The sequence below is a fragment of the Mobula birostris genome, chromosome 6 (genome assembly GCF_030028105.1).
Source record: "Mobula birostris isolate sMobBir1 chromosome 6, sMobBir1.hap1, whole genome shotgun sequence".
In the NCBI taxonomy this organism is placed as follows: Eukaryota; Metazoa; Chordata; class Chondrichthyes; order Myliobatiformes; family Myliobatidae; genus Mobula; species Mobula birostris.
In genome coordinates, this window is record NC_092375.1 from 139,672,388 (window position 1) to 139,691,102 (window position 18,715).

Sequence of the window (18,715 nt, forward strand, 5' to 3'; positions counted from 1 at the left end):
TAAAAGATACAACTCTAGCTGCAGTCAAGCATTGACCTGTAGTATATTGATCTATTGCTGGCTCTTTCAAACAATCCCCAGCTGGTCTCACTGACACCATGCAATATTCTGCTTTCAGTTTTGCATCCAGTTCCCTTTTTAAAGCCACAAATTAAATCATACTGTACCAGCCTTTTGGGCAGCACTTTACACATCCCAGCTCTTCATGACAGAGAAGGCATTGCCTGTTGCCTCCAGTTCTTCTGCCAGTCGCTTTCCTGCTGAACTTTTGGGGCACAAAAAAAAAGAACTGCAGATGCTGAAAATCTGAAACAAAAACTGAAGATGCCAGGGGCACTTTGGTTTCACGTTTCCAGCATCTGCAGTTTATTTTACTCCGATTTGCTGCTATTTTCCTTCCAGGAACATCTAGAGTCTAGACAAATCTGACAGAAATTATCTCTCACTTTCATTGTGTTCACTTACTCCTCTTTCCACCTCGCCCTCTACCACTTACAACGTACTTGTTTCTCACTTCTCCAGTTGTGATGAAGTCAATGATTCGAAACTTTGACCTTCTCCCTGCATCACCCAACCTACTGGTGGCAACCCACACTTTCTGTTTTACAGGGTCCATTCTTCAGTTCCTGCTTTACTCGAGCTTGAATCTTACTTTCAGTACCTTTGTTACATCTCCTTTATAGCCTTGCTCCTTTGAGTCTTGAGCCCAGCGCATTGTGTACAAGCCAGATGAGCACATGGAAGTATGACCATTAATTGGGAACAGGATGTAAGATTGCCTATATGCAATGGTGCAGCTGTTAGAGCTGCTGCCTTGCAGCACCAATAACACCGATTCAGTCTTGACCTTGAGCCCGCCTGCCTGGAGATTGCACATTCTTCCTGCAACTCCATGGTTTTCTTCCGGCTCCTCCGGATTCCTTTCGCAAATCAAACTTGTAGCAGCTGGTAGGTTAATTGTCTTCTGGAGCTTGCACCTAGTATGTAGGCAAGTGCAAGAATGCAGAGGGAGTTAAAAGGAATGTGTGGAGACTAAAATGATTAATGTAATTGACATACAGTGGTTGATGGTCAGTGAATACCTGGTGGGCCAAAAAGGCTGTGTCTGTGCACTATGTCTCTCATGATTCTGTAAATAGAACAAACAGGAGAGGGTTAATCAATTTAATTTAAAAAGGTATTTTGCTCCTGTCTCTTCCATAAATATTCCACGCTGCATCACTCCCTTTGTGGCTTTGCCACTATTCTCCTTGTTTCTTGGAATTCCCTGTCTTTACCACAGCCCTGCTTGTAGAACTTCCACCTGAGTGCTTCAGGCTCCTGCCTCACACTCCGTCCTGCTCTGCTTATTGCCCTGTTTAGAGGTTTTAAAATTAAAAACACTTTACAGTCTACCAGATTTACATTGGGGGCTGCACTCTTCCTGTGGCCCCAGTATTCACGCAGGAGCCTGGAGTCTGTGGGCTGTTGAGCAGGTGGTTCTGTGGACTCCTTGTGTTCACGTGCAAGTGCATTTCCAGCAGCAGTGACTACACCCAATCTGGATTGGCCAGCCTGAAGAAAAAGGCTGTATCCCTGGGTTGTCTCAGCACACCCAGCATTGATTCCAGGTCACTAGTGTGCTCCTTAAAACAAAGCAGCTACATGCTCACAACATGACTTCAAACAGAGAAGCACTGATGATCAGATCAACTGTTTAATTGTTATCGAATGGGAATATATATTAAGAAGAATGAATTACTGACCCTCTAATAAATTAAAGCTTTGAGGTCTTTTACATCCGTCTCAGTCTTTCTAATGAGATGATTATCACAGTGCCTCTGACAGTAGAGCACTCCCTCCGTACTGCACTGGAATGTCAGCTTTGGTTCCCATGTGGTCAGATCTTTGTCATGGACTTTAAAAACAGGACTTTCAGGATCAGAAGTGCTATCTGGAGTTGTTTTCTTGATTGCGGGTGACAGCTGAATTACTGAATGCAGTTTTTAATCCTTATCAGAGGAAAAACAGAACAAAGAGATGTGCAATTAAATGGATTTTTATAATTTACAGATACCCTGTAAATGAGAAATGTGGTAATGAGGAGATATTGGCATCCAACAGCGCACAGTAAGTTCTTACCAAGCGCAGTGCCAGGGTTGATTTGGGGATAAATGTTGGACAACTCACCTGTTTCAGCTTGAAGCCACGCCTTTAGTAAGTCTTCAGTATCTGATGAAAAGAGTCCACATAGTTGACATCCATTGTGTGGGTTTACTGTGGGTAATATGGTAGCATAGCAGTTAGTGTAATGACCTGGGTTTAATTCCGCAGTTCTCTGTAAGCAGTTTGTACGTTCTCTCTGTGACTGCAGGGAAGTTCTCTACGTATTTGGGTTTCCTTCCACATTTCAAAGATGGTAGTTAGGGTTAGTAAGCTGCGGGCATACTACATTCACGCTGGAAGCATTGCTACACTTGCAGGCTGCCTTTAGCACATCCGTAGACTGCGTTGGTCTTTGGAACAAATGACATATTTCACTGTATGGTGTGATGTGCATGTGACAAATAAAACTAATTTTATCTTATCTTGCGTTTCATCTGATGAGGCTGGATTCTCTTAGCATTGCTTTAGAATGTCAGCTGTATTTTTATGTTCGTGCCTGAAAGAGACAGAGCGCAAAAGTCTTCGGAGAAGGATTTAAACCCAAAACTTACTGTTTTTAGAACCAACTGTGTATTACACACACCTGGCATTTAGCATAGATCTGGTTATCTGTTGTCGCTCGTCCTTGCAGTAGCTCAATACTGTACTATTGCAGCCTTGTAATTACTAACGTCTCATTTATTTCTCTTTCCATTTTTGCTTTGTCTGGTTTGCTTCCTGGCTTTGAGACTCAGCCCTACAGAGGTTCAGTGTCTCTAGCAGTGGGATTGAAAGCCTTGAGGCTCATTTTGAATTGTAACAAACCCTTTCCCTGGACGGTGTACAAATGGCACAACAGAGTCTGGTGTGCATGAGGTAGTTCATAGTCACTGCAAACCCTAGCCTTTGCCCTCGTGTAATGATAGGGTTGGAGCCGAAACCTTGGGTAATAGACAAAGGGCGCTTTCCGCATTGATTAGCCTTTGACTCTGTAAAGACTGGGAACTCTGCTAATTGATCTGATCCTTGGCACTATCCTCAAATCCTGTGGTAACCCTGCTGCCCCTAATTAAGCAGTTCACTGTCAGGGGCAGGCAGTTGGCATGAATGTTGTAATTTTCATAAACCGTCAGTCTGCTGTGTTCTGCATATCCATTACAAGTTCTCCTGCTTCCCTTCGAGCTGAAGTTATTTTGTTTAAGATGTTGCATCTCCAGCTTGATATTTTCCTCTCCCTTCTATGGAGAATCAGAGAAGTCTAAGTGTAAAACATTTAGCCTATTGATTCCGTGGCCAGGTACACAAGGTGGGTCAGTGTGTTTGAAGCCCTCACAGCAGGGCCGCTCCTGTGACTGATGGAGCAGTGGCTTCCGGCCGGACCCCTCCAATATGACTCCAGCTCCTTCATACTTATTAAATCCACTCAATCCTAACAGCCAGCAACTCTCTAAATTTGTCAGTTTAATTGCCATTTGAATTCAGCATTTAAACAGAACAGAGATGTATTAAAACAAGTGGGGGTGGTGGGGGTAAAAAGTTCTCGAACTTGAAGTTAATGATAATTGTTGCCAGCTGAGGGTTTGGCATCCCTAGTGTACTGGCCAAGGATTAAACCTTATTAAAGTGGATTATCTGGTCTTTATCACAGTGTTGTTCATGCGGCTTGCTGTGCGCAAATTGGCTGTGGTATTTCCTACATTATAACAGTAACTGTACAGTTAGCTGTTTGGGCTTATCCTCGTCATGCAAAAGGTTGTGGTGGGGGGGGGTGGAAATGCAGTGGATTTCAGTTAATCGGACCATCCGTTAATCGGGGCAGCTGCTTACTTGGGAAACTCTTAAAGAACAAAAACTAATCGAGAAAGTTGCCAGGATTCCATTCATTTATTTGGGACACTAAGCCACTAAATTGAGGCAGGATACTATTTCTGGACAGATTCTAACTAGTGCCATTTGCACACAATTGTTTTGCTGTTAGATGCTACACCATGTTCAGAGTGTTCAGGTATTTAATAGCATCAGTTGCACGTGTTTATGATCAAAAAGCAGTGTCAATGCTGGTCGTTGAGAAATAAGCAGTAAGACTCTTTGGAACTGTTTTGGTCACTGCCGTTTCAAGCTTTCAGGCTTAGAGGTGCCAGAAACGGCTGGGAGTAAAAATGAAACTATTTCACTACTTCAAAAAGTTAGAAACTATGAAGAATTTGAAGGTATTGACAATCATCTTGAATGGTACAATTAAACTGAAGATTTGAAAGTTGTAATTTCAAACAGCATTGTATGAAGGAAGTCCATCATCTGCACTTGGTGTCCTTGCTGAATTTGTTCATTACACACACTGGATGAATTCCTGTTTCAATTGCATTAGTTCCTAATAGCACAGTTTTATACTTTTGTAGTATTATTGATAGTGTTCTAATTAGTACTGTTTCATTTAAATATATAATTTGTTACTCAGATTGTCTTTTTCTTTTAACTATTTTCATGAGACTTTGGCTAATTGTGGAAATGCTTAACTGGGCCAAAATGTACTGGTCCTGATGTGTTCCAGTCAGCTGGGATCCACTGTAAATAATTTCTTTTTCTGGAGTTTCCTGTGCTGCACAGGAACAGATACAGCCAGTGCCTCAGTGACTCCATCTTTTAGAGGTGTCCAATGCAAAAGGTTTCCACCAAAACCGCTTTGTTAATTCCGTTGTTTACTCTGTGTAATCTTTGTCCCTTTTTTCATTGTTTGATTGTTGTCTGTGTTCCTCCATCACCCTGTTGCTTTCACTGCAGGTTTTTCTTTCTCCTTGCCATCTCTCCTTCCTTGTGTTTACTTTCTCATTATGTTTACCTACCTCCTAATTTGCAGCAGTGCTTGTCACTTCTTTGTGTTGCTGCTCTGACTCCCAGCTGAGCGGCCCCAGGATTTTATAAGCACTCACTCCAGCCCCTGATGTCACCACGAGCACGAGTAATGCAACCTGTAACCACCTGCACATTACTCCATCTGCCCATTATCTCCCTTCCTGTGCACCCCCACCCCACCTAAGAGATGCCCTTTCATTCCTCCTCTCTCACTGGCCCCTCGTTCCTCTACACTCTTGGTCTTGTTGCAGCATCTTGACCTGAAAGGTCGACCATCCCTCTGCCTCCATTGATGCTGCTCAACCCCCTGAGTTTTTCCAGTGTTTTGTTTTTTCCTTTGCTCCAGATTTCAGCATCTGTAGTCTCTTGTTTTCCGATATTTGCATGGCTTCAGTCTGTGGCTCTTGATCATCTCTAATTTCAATCACCTTTCTGTTGGTATACTCTTATTTTCAATGCCCCAAGCTCTGAAATTTTCTTTGCTGCTGTCTGTTTGTTTAAAAATTCATTGACTAAGTTTCTGTTGTTGTCATTCAGTAGCCAGCATCTTATTAGCAGAACTGTCAAGAGCCTTGGGGTAGGAATAGGAAAATGTTGGAAAGGTACATCAGGTCGGGCAGTATCAATGGAGGGAGAATTAGAGTTAATGTTTCAGGTTAACGTCCTTTGGCCTGAAATGTCAGCAATATTTCTCTCTCCACAGATGCCTGGCCTGCTGAAAGTTTCCAGAACTTTCAGATTGCCATATTATGGACACCAGATAGAACCTGATCATCCTTGCCATTGCTGTTGACCTTATCTAACAACGTCTGATATCTTTGGAGAAGTTTTTCTGCATTGGATATTCAGATTGCCTGGGGCCACTGTTGTTAATACTGTGGCTGATCTGATCACAACTGTGGGAGGTGGATTCCTCACAGAGGAGTGATGGGAGTGAAGTACGGAGAGGGGAGCAAAATGAGATGTGAGGATGAATGGAAATTTGGACATTAGTACTATTGCATTTTTTTTGTTATACATTGTGCAAAGAACTGTTTTTCAAAGGGATTATTCAGTCAAATTTATTGTCATGTGTACAAGTAAACGTGTTCAGGTGCAATGAAAAACACTTGCAGCAGCAGCATAGGCGCATAACATTGGAGACACAGCATTCACAATTTAAAATATGTTGTACAAAATTTTAGAAGAGAGAATACAATTAGAATACAAAAACATTCATTGTAGTGCAAAGTGGTGATCGCATTGCTGTACTGAGGTAGTGATTGGGTTGGTGCAGGTTAGTTCTAAAACCAAATGGTTGAAGGGCAGGAGCTGTTCTTGAACCTGATAGATAGATAGATAGACATACTTTATTGACCTGAAGGAAGTTAGGTTTTGTTACAGTTGCATCAACCAAGAATAGAATATAAATATAGCAATATAAAACCATAAATAATTATATAATAATATATAAATTATGCTAGATGGAAATAAATCCAAGACCAGCCTATTGGCTCAGAGTGTCTGACCCTCCAAGGGAGGAGTTGTAAAGTTTGATGGCCACAGGCAGAAATGGCTTCCTATGACGCTCAGTGTTGCATCTCGGTGGAATGAGTCTCTGGCTGAATGTACTCCTGTGCCCACCCAGTACATTATGTAGTGGATGGGAGACATTGTCCAAGATGGCATGTAACTTGGACAGCATCCTCTTTTCAGACACCACCGTGAGAGAGTCCATTTCCATCCCCACAACATCACTGGCCTTACGAATGAATTTGTTGATTCTGTTGGTGTCTGCTACCCTCAGCCTGCTGCCCCAGCACACAGCAGCAAACATGATAGCGCTGGCCACCACAGACTCGTAGAACAGGTAGTGTTGGACTTCAAGCTTGTTTACCTCCTGCTTGAAGGAGCTGTGAGAAGATGGCATGGACTGGGTGGTGGGGATCTTTATGATAGAAAGTTCCTTCTTGGGACCATCATGTAGCTTGTGTGTTTTGATGGTGTGGTGTGTTTTGCCTGTGATAGGTTGGAATGAGTTCAGTACACTCTGCAGCATCATATGTTCGTACATATTTGAAATGCCATACCAGACTATCATGCAACCTGTCAGGAATAGTGTCACTAGTACATCTCCAGTCTTCAATGACATGCCAAACCTCCTTAAACTTTTTTTAAAAAAAAGTAAAGATGCTAGCACATCTTTTCTGTGTCTTTATGCTGGGCCCAGAGCAGATTATCCAATATGTTGACATTGTTTGAATATGACTTGTTCAGACCAGAAATGTCACCACAGCAATAAGATCTTATTTGGCCCTTTCTGTTAATTTCTTTATGGACACAAGTGGAAATGGAAAGCTAGAATTAGTAGACCTGACCACATAACTGCCGGATCATCAGAAAACCCAACCTGAGTCGGGAGGAAATCTGAGCCAGTGTAGAACTTTCATTCCCCAGCAGTGTGACCTTCTGAAATGTCCTGATGTGGCTGAAGTTGAAATTTTGAGCATTTCACACACCACATCAAACTGCCTCTCAGTCGCCAAATCCAATAGGGATTTTGGGCGAAGCATCTTTACCCAAGGAGTGACGCAGTTGTGGAGCGAGTTGCCACAAGGAGCAGTTTAAACAAGGCCCTGCAAAGGGGAAAATGGAAAGGCATACAAGGGAGAAAATAAACAGATGAGGAGTGATTAGAGATGTAGGAGGCTCAAAGTGCATTTATTGTGGCTGCCTGCAAGGAGACAACTCTCAGGGTTGCATATACTGTATGTACTGTCTCCTTGCAGGCAGCCACAAAACAAACCAATAGAACCTGTTATAAAAATACTGTCAAACATTTAATGGCAGAGGGAATAAACATATTGTGCAAACAATAAAAGTAAGCAAAGAACATTCAGAACTGAAGTTCATGAAAGTGAGTCCACAGCCACTAAGCCAGACATCGCTGCAGCTAATTCAGGAGTCCATTTGTTGCAGGCCGCAGCCTCAGTTCAGCGCAGAGATCCGTAGACCTCATGAAGCAGTGAGCTGAATTGCCCGTCCCTCGCCTCTGGCCTTGACACCCTGACCTTTTCAATCTGGCCCAGCACTTAAATTGTTCAAACCTCAGATTGTTCCTCGCCCTTGTGCCCGGGCCCTGCCGCCTCAGTACGCCCCTGTGCCCGGGCCCTGCCGCCTCAGTACGCCCCTGTGCCCGGGCCCTGCCGCCTCAGTACGCCCCTGTGCCCGGGCCCTGCCGCCTCAGTACGCCCCTGTGCCCGGGCCCTGCCGCCTCAGTACGCCCCTGTGCCCGGGCCCTGCCGCCTCAGTACGCCCCTGTGCCCGGGCCCTGCCGCCTCAGTACGCCCCTGTGCCCGGGCCCTGCCGCCTCAGTACGCCCTTGTGCCCGGGCCCTGCCGCCTCGATTCGGCCCAGTGCTTAAGTCGATCAAAACTTGTGTCTTTCCTTGATCTTGGGCCCAGGCCCTGCTGCTTCCACCCACCTCGCCTCTGTTCTGCCACATTGAATCATCTCCAAGTATGCTCCAGCGATGGCCATCAGTTTATTGAATGCACGTTATTGGGTGATAAATGTCAGCCTTGCCATCTGCCTTAGAGATAAAATCTTTCCTCCTGGAGTACAGACGGGGTCCCATGGCTGTGCTTGTCACTGAACACTGACCAGTTAAATCACCCTTGGCTGAGCCTGCTGCACTGTCAGCACAGCGCTGTCTGACAAAGAGCATGGGTGGGTTTTGGATTGGTGGATGAAGTTCTGTCTCAGACGCGTGGTGTCACATTGCCCTTTAAAGAATACATCCTGTGTCTTGTCATTTAACCCGCCCAGTGGCAGATGGGAGCATGGGAACCAAACGCATAATTGAGCTTTGTGAGTGAGGGCCTTGTTAATCCCATAAATAACCAATGAGTGTATCGGGGAGACAATGGGAGGACTGTTCCCTCGGCTGAATTCAACATGCCCAAACACACTCTGCCCTGAAAACGGTGCTAATCTGATTTGATCTTTTGTGTTTAAAGACAAAGGTAACGTTTAGCTTTATTTGTCACACAGACATTGAAACATACAGTGAAATGTGTTGTTTGTGTCAAGTTAAATCAAATCAGTGAGAGTTGTGCTGGGCAGCCTACAAGTGTCACCACACCTCTGCTACCAACGTGGCATACCCACAGCTCACTAACACTAACCGTACATCTTTGGAATGTGGGAGGAAACCAGCGAGCCTGCAGGAAAACCCACGTGGTCATCAGGAGCACTCCTTACAAACAGTGGAAGGAAGCAAACCCCAATCTTGTAGTTAGTACTGTAAAGTGCTACACTACTATGCTGCCCCAATTAGTTTCTTCTTTGTTTGGGAGGGACACTTAATTTATCAGTCTCTCTCTCAGGTGGACATTTAATTTCTGGAACAAGAGAAATGTTGAAGGAAGTTGGGAGGTCAGGCAGAGTTTGTGGAGGGAAATGTACAGTCGTTATTTTGGGTCAAGACCACTCACCTGGACTGAAAGGTAGAGAGGAGATGGTCACTATTTGAAAAATGGAAGGAAGGGGTGCAGCAAGAACTGGCAGCTGATGGGTGGATTCAGGCTGATGGAGGAAGGATGAGTGGAAGCAGCCATAGAAACTGGGAAGTCATGGGTAGAGGTGGCAATGGCTGCAGGGGATGGAATAGTGGAATAAAGAGAGGGAATTTAGGAGGGCAAAGGGGAATAGAGAGGAAGTGGGATCCAGAGGGAGGAGTGTGTGGTTAATGGACAGATGGAGAGGGTGGAGGAGAGGAAAGGAACAGGGTGATGGGGCCATTGTTTCTGTGAGGTTTGATCCTGACTCAACATTTTGGTTTTCTGTGGTCTGTTTAGCTTGAAATATTTGAAATGTTATTCCCTTTTTCTTTTGATATTTTCTTCCCCCTCCCCCACCTCTGATGTCCTAGTGTTTTTGGGTTTGCCTGTTTTTTTTTGTGTACACGGGGATAGTGTCTGGTGAGCTGCGGTATTCAGCGATGTCTGGCTGGAAAATGGGCAAGATAGATTGGTTATCTGAGATCACTGGGATTGGTATGTCATTCAGGGGATAGACTTACTCTGGAGAGCAGCTATCATCCTAGTCTATCAGCCCTTGTTGATGAGAAGCTGTAGCTGCTGATAGAAAGGAGCCATTTAGCTTTAACGTTAATCTTCCTCACAAATGTGCATGTTGTAGGTGGTGGGAAGAGAAAGGGAATGCGGCTTTGTTACCCACCAAGTCAAACATAACCCAGTCTGATAAAATGGCTTAGAATGTTTTGAAAGAAAGACAAGTCATTCCAGTTTTCCCATGGTGGGATGTGGTGGGGGTGTGGGTCGAGAAAGAAAGCTCATAGTTGGAGCACTTAACAATGATTATTTGTGGTCAGTTTTCTGTGGCATTTTTGATGACCCTGCCCTGAATAAAAGGTGGTTTAGCACCGATTTCTTCTCCTCCCCAGACCACATCTCTGCTCTCTCACTCCTCTTTTTCACCCCTCACCTCTGCTGGGTGAACTCCAGACTTGAGACCTTGGGCGAGCAACTTTCTCCTGGACCCACTGCCTCCCGCATGATTGCGTAACCAGAATAAAGGAGCAGTTTACAGTTGTCAAGTTCTTTGCCAGCATGTTTGTATTTCAGCGGATCTTTGACTGGGTTGCACCAGTTTGGAAATAAAGTACCAGCCATACTGGGATACAACTCAGAAACAGGCCCTTCAGCCCACTCAATCCATGCTATCAACCACTCATTTCCACTAATCCTACATTAATCTTAGTTTTTCCTCTTCCCACTTGCCCTTAACTGCCACTTCCAATTTTACCACTCATCAACATAACAGGGACAAATTTACAGTGGCCATTTTACCGAGCAACCTTTGGGGTGTGGCTGGAAACCAGAGTATTCAGAAACAGCTGTTACGTTCTCTGGGTCTCACAGTGGAAAAAGTTGCAAAATAACAAAAAATGACAAAAGAAAAATGCAGATATATACTAACAGACTTTTAGGACTATAGCTGCAAAACTCTTCCCACACTCTTTTCCCTCTCTTCACATTCTAAAAGAGAACTGCGTGTACTCACTCACACTCACTCGCTCTCTCTGAGGTCAGGATTAAACCCAGGCCTCCAATGTTGTAATCAGCTTCTTCCCCTCTGCCATCAGATTTCTGAAAGGACACTGAACCTGTGAAAACTATCGCAAGACTTTTGCTCCCTTGCACTACTTAATTAATTTTTAAATATATCTATCTTATTGTATATTTTATGATTTGCTGTTGCAAACAACAAATTTACAGTATGTCAGTGATAATAAACCCGATTCTGGCTGCTCTACTTGCTGCAGCATTTTGATGATGGAATTATTACTTCACTGTTTTGCTCTCCTTCTGCACTCCTTATTTAACCTTTTTACATTTTTGGAGTAAGTTGCCATTCCTCAAGTGTATCCATCCTCCTCTACTCTGGGAGATGTGAAGGGACTAGGTTCCAGGTGTTAATTGCTCTGTTCCTGCTCCTGTACAGTAGAACTCTGATCATCCACTGTTGATCATAAGTCTGGCTGACTGGGGTCCCATAGCCACGTTTCTTTTAAACTCAGTCCGTGGAGGGAAGGTTGGTTTCTGTGATGTGCCGAGCTGTACCCCCAACTCTCTGCCATTTCTTTTGATCGTGGGCCATATCAGGAACACAACATCGGGAGGAATTTAAGGGGGGCAGGCAGCATTGATAGAGGGGAAATTGGTAGTGGTCATTTTGTATTGAGGTCTTTCAATTGTCCGGCAGTCTTTCTTGTGAGTAAATCCAGATAGCTTGCTTTTCATGATGAATCTATAAAAACTGGTGACAGTCAAAGGGGGTGTGCTAAATTTCTTTGGCCTCCTGTGGAAGTAGAGGCACTAGTGAGCTTTCCCGGCTGTGGCATCAACGTGGTTGGACCAGAGTAGGCTCTTGGTGATGTTCACTCTTGGAACTTGTAGCTCTCGCCCTCTTGCCATCAGTGCTGTTGTTTGAACAGAAGTGTGTGCAATGCCCCTGCCCACTTCCTGAAGTCAGTGACCAGCTCACTTGTTTTGCTGGCTTTGAGGAAAAGGTTGTTGTCACGACACCATGTTACTGAGCTCCTCATCTCCTTCCTGTAGTCTGATGCATCGTTATCTGAGAGAAGGCCCACTACCATATTATCATCTGCAACTTGTAGACGGAGTTAGCACAGATCCTGGCCACGCAGTTGTGAGTGTGCAAGGAATAAAGTGAGCGGCTGAGGACTCAACTTCGTGGAGCAACAGCTTAAAACAATCATGGCGGAGGTGAGCATCAGTAAATTCAAATTTCAGGGAAACCAAGTGTTAAGTTTAATATAACGCCAAACATGAACTGATTGATGGGATAAATGAAGATAAGGGTGAGAAGGAAGGAATGATAGATATGTACATAATTTCTTTACTTGAGCCAGGGTATTGCATGAGGAGGAATGATGAAGATTCGGTTGTTGTGAAACATTGCCCAAGTTAGGAATGGTTCACTGATGGTCACCCAAGCTATAAATGAATATTCACATTCGTTATTAGTAGTTTGAGATTGTTTTAGCTGTTAGAAGCTAGGTCTTCATTCCACGAAAAGGTCTAGAATAAAATGTGATGTGAAACTCCATAAATAACAAGAACACTTGGACTTGTTTTTAAGTCTATTCTGTGTCTGCAAACCACCAATTAAAAATATTGCAACAAGCTCCATAGTTACTGCTTGACAAATATGCTGCAAAATAATAGTGAAATAATGATGTAGGACTGAGAGAAACAATTTCCTTCTTTTGTGGCCAACAGTGCACATATGCAGTTGAGGCTCTTAAACAGGATTTAGGCATCTTCTTCCTAAGTACATTGTATATTTTAGAATGCCACTTGGCTTCTTTTTAAAAAAGGAAGGGGAAAAATCCTGTGTTACTGGCTTTTTGGGGGACTAATTTTTCATTGAGGTGGACTTTTGGGACCCTATTTGAGGGACAGGACGTGCAAAGACCAATCTGACAGTCGATTAAAGGACCAGACAACAGCAATGAAAAATTGTCTTTGGTGTGTTTCCTGTAGCAGTTTTTGTCTTTGTTGTTCATTTAAATCTTTTAGTCAACATCTACCAGGTACAATGTGGACTGGTTACTTGGCTGAATTACTTGTGCCTAATGATATGTGTTCTTAAGCTTATTTTATCTTGTGCTCGATAGAAGGAAGGATAAGATAGAGTGACCAGGGTAAGACGTATCCTTGACCATGCTATCAGCAATTTTTTTTTTGAGGCTGCGGGAAGTATAGACAGAGCCCATGAAGGGGATGCTGGTTTTCATGATAGATTGAGCTGTGATCAAAACTCTCTGCAATTTCTTGTGGTGTTGGGCAGAGCAATTGCCATACCAGACTGTGGTGCATCCATGTAGGATCAGTGGAAGTTTATCACCAACTTTCCAGGAGGAATCCCAAGTCTGCTGAGGCTGGTTTGAGCATCTCGGGCATCCCATGTAGATGATATGAACAGGACCTTTGGATGTGTCAGGCTCAGCCCTACGCTGTACAGCCACTGATAGACGCAAATCAGTGAAAGTATTTGAAAATATGCAAATCCAAATAACTCATGGTGCTGTTCTACATTACAGCACGGACTGTACTTCAAAGTTACTTCATTGGTCGTAAAGCAGTGAGGGACGTGTCTAATGATAATGAGTTCTGTAGTATAGCACCTTTCTTCTCCACTCAATGTTGGATCTATTTGTCCTATGTTGGGATGTATTTCATGGGTTGGAGCCAGAGCTGGGAGGTGGTGTGCCTTGCTGAGATTGCAGTGAAGAGAGTTACTGCTGGACCTCATCATTGCAATGCAAGCTGAACCTCTCTCCGGTCTGCTGTGATGAGATATTTTCCCAAGTTCAGATTGTCGGTCATGAGTTAAAATCTGCAAAGTAGCTTGCTGGAATGAGCCAAGGACAGCGGAAGCAGATAGACCAAGTGTCTTTTTCTTACCACATGGTCTAATGAACGGAGGCTGCATTTTGTGAGACTGTTCTTGCGGCACACATTTTGTTGAAACCATTCTGTGTACTGGCTCCTGCTCTGGGGTGATTTGACCAGAGCAATTGAGAGTGGACACAGTGAGGACAGCTAAACCTGAGATCACTTCCAAATTAGAAGCTGTTTATTTGGTTAGGTAGAAATGACAAGATATATGGAACCAACAGCCTGTGACCTGCAATAACCTGAGATTAGTGTTTGTCTGACCTGGTTTTGAGCTGGTTCAGGGAGAACATAGAAAGTTACACGAGTCACAAGTACAGTGGAAGAACAGTAAAGTAATACCACCTGTAGCCTTTACACTTGACACAGGCCAGCTAGATGAGCCCGAGTGAACGAAATCAAAGCATGATAGTCCGACCTGATGAGAAATAGGATGAGAATGGAGGATTTTGGGTGAACAATCTTCAGAAGCTCTGGGACCAACCATGGCGGAAGTGGTTGACCGTGTCAGAAACTTGGAGATTACGTTGAGCATAAGGTATTTGTCAGTTAATACAGATTCTCCTTGTGCCCAACCAATCATTATAGTTACAAGCAACAAGATAGCATCTGTTGAATTCTTTGTTGTGTTTTTCATTTTCTTTTGCTGAAACAAACACGGGCCAGGTGATAGCATCTTGCAGAGATTTTCCCTGTGATAGGAAGTGAATGGCTGGCGTGCCCTTGTAGTCTTTGACATCCCCTCTCACTCCCCTCCTTGCGGTTTGTTGTCACATGTACTGAGGTAAGTTGTCTTGTGTGGCATTTGTACGGATCAATTTATTACAACGGTGCCCTGAGGTAGTACGGGGCGAAACAATAAAAGAATGCAGAATAAAATGTCGCAGAGAAAGTGCAGTGCTGGGAGACTAAAAGCTGCAACACAGGTTGTAATGACAAGATTCCATCTTTCTATACTAGGAAATGGTTCAATAATCTTACAACAGCAAGATCAAAGCGATCCTTGAGTCTGGTGATACGCTGTTTCAGGCTCCTGTATCTTCTGCCCAGTGGGGGGGTGGGCAAAGAAAGACTGTCTGGGGTGAGCGGCATCTTTGATTTATGCTGGCTGCTTGCCATTCTGACTAACCAGCACCTCTGCTATTTGGTATGAGCCTCCATCACTCAATTGTCTTCCCTTTTGTACTTGTTTCACCTACTTCAAGATGGCCCAGGCCAAGTAAGCTTGAAAAGAAGGGGGACCAATAAAGATTAACAGCGCCGGCTTGAGAGGCTATACCACTCAACCCAATGAATTCCACTTCAAGCTCACCACTCACCTGCCCCCCCCGCCCCAGTTTCCTCCTCTTCCCTCCCCACTCCAAAGTACAGCCGGTGTTGTTTTCCATTGAAAAGAGACTGAATATGGATCTGATGGCGATGTCCAACATAACAAGAACGTATGGTAGATAGTAGGAAATCTCGCCCCACGGGGCTAGTATCTAAAACCAGAGAGTGTAGATTAGGATGAGGAGTAACAGGATTGGAGCGGGAACTGTTTTATCTGGAGGGTGCTTTTATCTGGAGGTCACGTTTAAGAAGTATTTGGACATCTCCTTGAACCGCCAAGGCAGAGCAGGCTACAGATGAAGTGTTGGTATTTGGGGTTAGTATGAATAGGTACCTGAGAGTTAGTAAGGACATGGTGGCCTGTTTCTGTGTTCTGTGGCTATATGTCAGCTGATCTTGGTATCTATTTGTTCTGTGGCTATATGTCAGCTGATCTTGGTATCAAACCAGAGCTGTTGTGGTCCTCTGGAGCGAGATATAATTACGATGTGATGTTTTTATCGGCAGTCATCAGAAACCTGGGCATGGAAGTTTATAGCTGGAAAGGTTTACCCAGAATGTAGTCAAATAAACCCATTCCATCACGTTACCCTATGACTGTGCTGTTAAGAGCTCAGCAAGTTGATGATAAAAGTACTGGGTGATCCCCATGTAGGTTTTCAGTGAAAAGGATTGTATAGAAATGTAAGTGAAACTATGTCATTTAAGTGAGAAATCATTGGCCAAGATACCAGGAGAGTTTCCCCACTGTTTCCATTGTCTCACATCCCCGTGTCTATCTAGGAGATCACCATTTAATGTCTTGGCGAAGCACCATCTCTGACAGTGCAACAGTCCTTCAGTACTGTGTTGAAGTGTAATGTTAGCCTGCTGCTAGTTCTAATGTCACTGGACTGGAGCAGCACAGTGGTTAGCGTTCTGCTTTACAGAAGCAACCATAAGCTGGGGGTTTGATTCCCACTGCTGTCTGCAGGGAGTTTGTACGTTCTCCCTGTGACTGGCTGGGTGTTCTGGGTCTCCTCCCACATTCTGAAGACGTGTGAGTAGTGGGCATGCTATGTTGGTCTTGGAGGCATGACAGAGCCTGCGGGCTGCCCAGCACAGTCCTCACTGATGAGACCCAAACAGATTGCGTGCTTCATTGCATGTACTGCAATGTCGTTCTGGGCCTAGACTCTAACTGTTGCCGAACGTCAATTGCCCTGGCCCCGGAAACAGTCGCAGCACACTCATCGTCAACTCAGGAGGATGCGCATTTGAGGTTAATGAGTAGCTCTATTTGTAGCAGCGCACAAAATGTTGGACGAAATCAGGTCAGGTAGTATCCATGGAGAGGAATGAACAGTCAGCATTTCGGACCAAGACCCTTCATTAGAATGGTTCTGGATTTCCAACGTCTGCAAAATATCTTGAGTTTAGCGCCATTTGTCAGGTAATGTCCATCTCCCACAAGAGAAGTTTCATTCATCCCCTTGACATTCAATAGTATTAGATTATGAAGACACACAGGCCTCTTTTATTGTCATTTAGTAATGCATGCATTAAGAAATGATACAATGTTTCCTCCGGTGTGATATCACAAAACACAGGACAGACCAAGACTGAAAAAACTAACAAAACCACATAATTATAACGTATTGTTACAACAGTGCAACAATACCATAACTTGATGAAGAAGTCCATGAGCACAGTAAAAAGTTCAAAGTCTCTCAAATGTCCCATATCTCACGCAGATGAGAGCAGGAAGAAAAACTCTCCCTGCCATGCCGACCACAGTCCGACTCTGAGTCATCGGAAAACTTCGAGCCTTCGATCAGCTTTCCGACACCGAGTACTGAGCGCCATCTCTGTCCGAACAATTTGACCTCAATCTTGGTCGCCAACAGCAGGCAAAGCCAGGGATTTTGAGGCCTTCCCTCCGGAAGATTCCCGACCACACAGTAACAACAGCAGCAAACTGGTGTTTCAGAAATTTCTCTAGATGTTCCTCTGTGCTTTCACGTCCGTCTCCATCAAATCAGAATTGTGTACGGCCCCTAATTAACAGATACGATATCATTTTTCACCGGAGTGCTGCGCATGCGCGGCGCGCTGCACTCTCTCCTCCCGCCTACAATTACCTCTGCTGAGGTGCAAGCATGGACATATTAGTGGTCACTGTAGCTCAGAAATTTAACTGAAACTACACACAAGTACCATGGCTAACAGGACAGATCAAGATGCTGTGTGTTCTGTGGTGAGCCATTCGTTTCCTGACACCCAAAGACATTCCACCGACCGCAAGTTTACAGTGTACAGATCCTGTTTACGGTTACTGTTCTATAGATTTGCTAAGTATGCCCGCAGAAAAAGAATCTCAGGGTTGTTTGTGGTGACATGTATGCCCTCTGATAATAAATTTTAGTTTGAGCAAATCAATAACTTTCCAGCTACCTGTGTGTAACTCCAACTATATGACAGAATTTTGACAGTCTGCAGGACAAAGGATCCACTTGATAGGCACGCGAAACAACCCTAGTGTGATAGAAGCACAGAAGCAAGCCCTTCCGTCCAATCTATCTATGCCGATCAAGGCTCTTACCTGAACTAGTCTCATTTGCCTATGTTTGCCCCATATCCTTGTAAATTTTTCATTTCCAAATGTGTTTTGCAACCTCAACCACCTCCTGTGTCAGCTATTTCCACACACCCTCCACTCTCTGTCTTTCATCTCCATAACCACTAGTGGTACAAAGTGACTGCAGTGTGTGCAGTCTACTAAAGGCACTTCAGTTACTTGGCTGAGCTCCTCTGACTGCACCTTCCAAACCCACCACCCTACCACAGAGACTGCAGGCACATCAGGATCAGAATCGGAATCAGATTTATCATCACTGATCCGTTGTGAAATTTAGTGTTCTGCAGCGGAAGTACAGTATTATATAAATTATAAATTACAATAAGGAATATACAGTGCAGAAAAGTTAAGTATACAAGTAGTGCAAAAGAGAGCAAAAATAGTGAGTTAGTATTCATGGCTTCGTGGACCATTCAGAAACCTGATGGCAGAGGGGAAGAAGCTGTTCCTAAAATGTTGAGTGTGTAGTCTTCAGGCTCCTATAGCACCTCTCTGATGAGGACATGTCCTGAGTGGTGGGGGTATTTAATGATGTATTCCGCCTTTTGAAGATGTCCTCCATGTTGGGGAGGCTTATGGGTGTGCCACCACCTTCTAGTTCCCCTCCTACACACGTTCTGTTCTGATCAGATGTGAATAGTTCAGTTTTACTTGTGTTTCCATGAATGCGGTCCAATTCCACCTACTTCACTGAAAACCATGACAGGCATCGTCAACCACGTCATCAGCACATTCTGAGAATGTGACAGGATGCTGTAGAGATGCTTGTCTGCTCCTTCCTGCATGCCACTGAAATGCACAGAAT

The 18,715-nt window shown here is 44.2% G+C and overlaps 1 protein-coding gene across 3 annotated transcripts in view; it reads left to right on the forward strand.

The window, feature by feature from the left end:
- LOC140199414 (aryl hydrocarbon receptor-like) overlaps positions 1 to 18,715 on the forward strand; it is a 148,216-nt gene that overhangs the window by 30,278 nt on the left and 99,223 nt on the right. The window contains exon 1 of one of the 3 annotated variants that reach the window (XM_072261470.1): positions 12,229 to 12,269. The exons of the other annotated variants lie outside the window; for them this stretch is intronic. The gene's annotated coding sequence lies outside the window, so the exon portion shown is untranslated. Of the gene's footprint in view, positions 1 to 12,228; positions 12,270 to 18,715 lie in introns of those variants that run through there. 3 annotated transcript variants of the gene reach the window in all.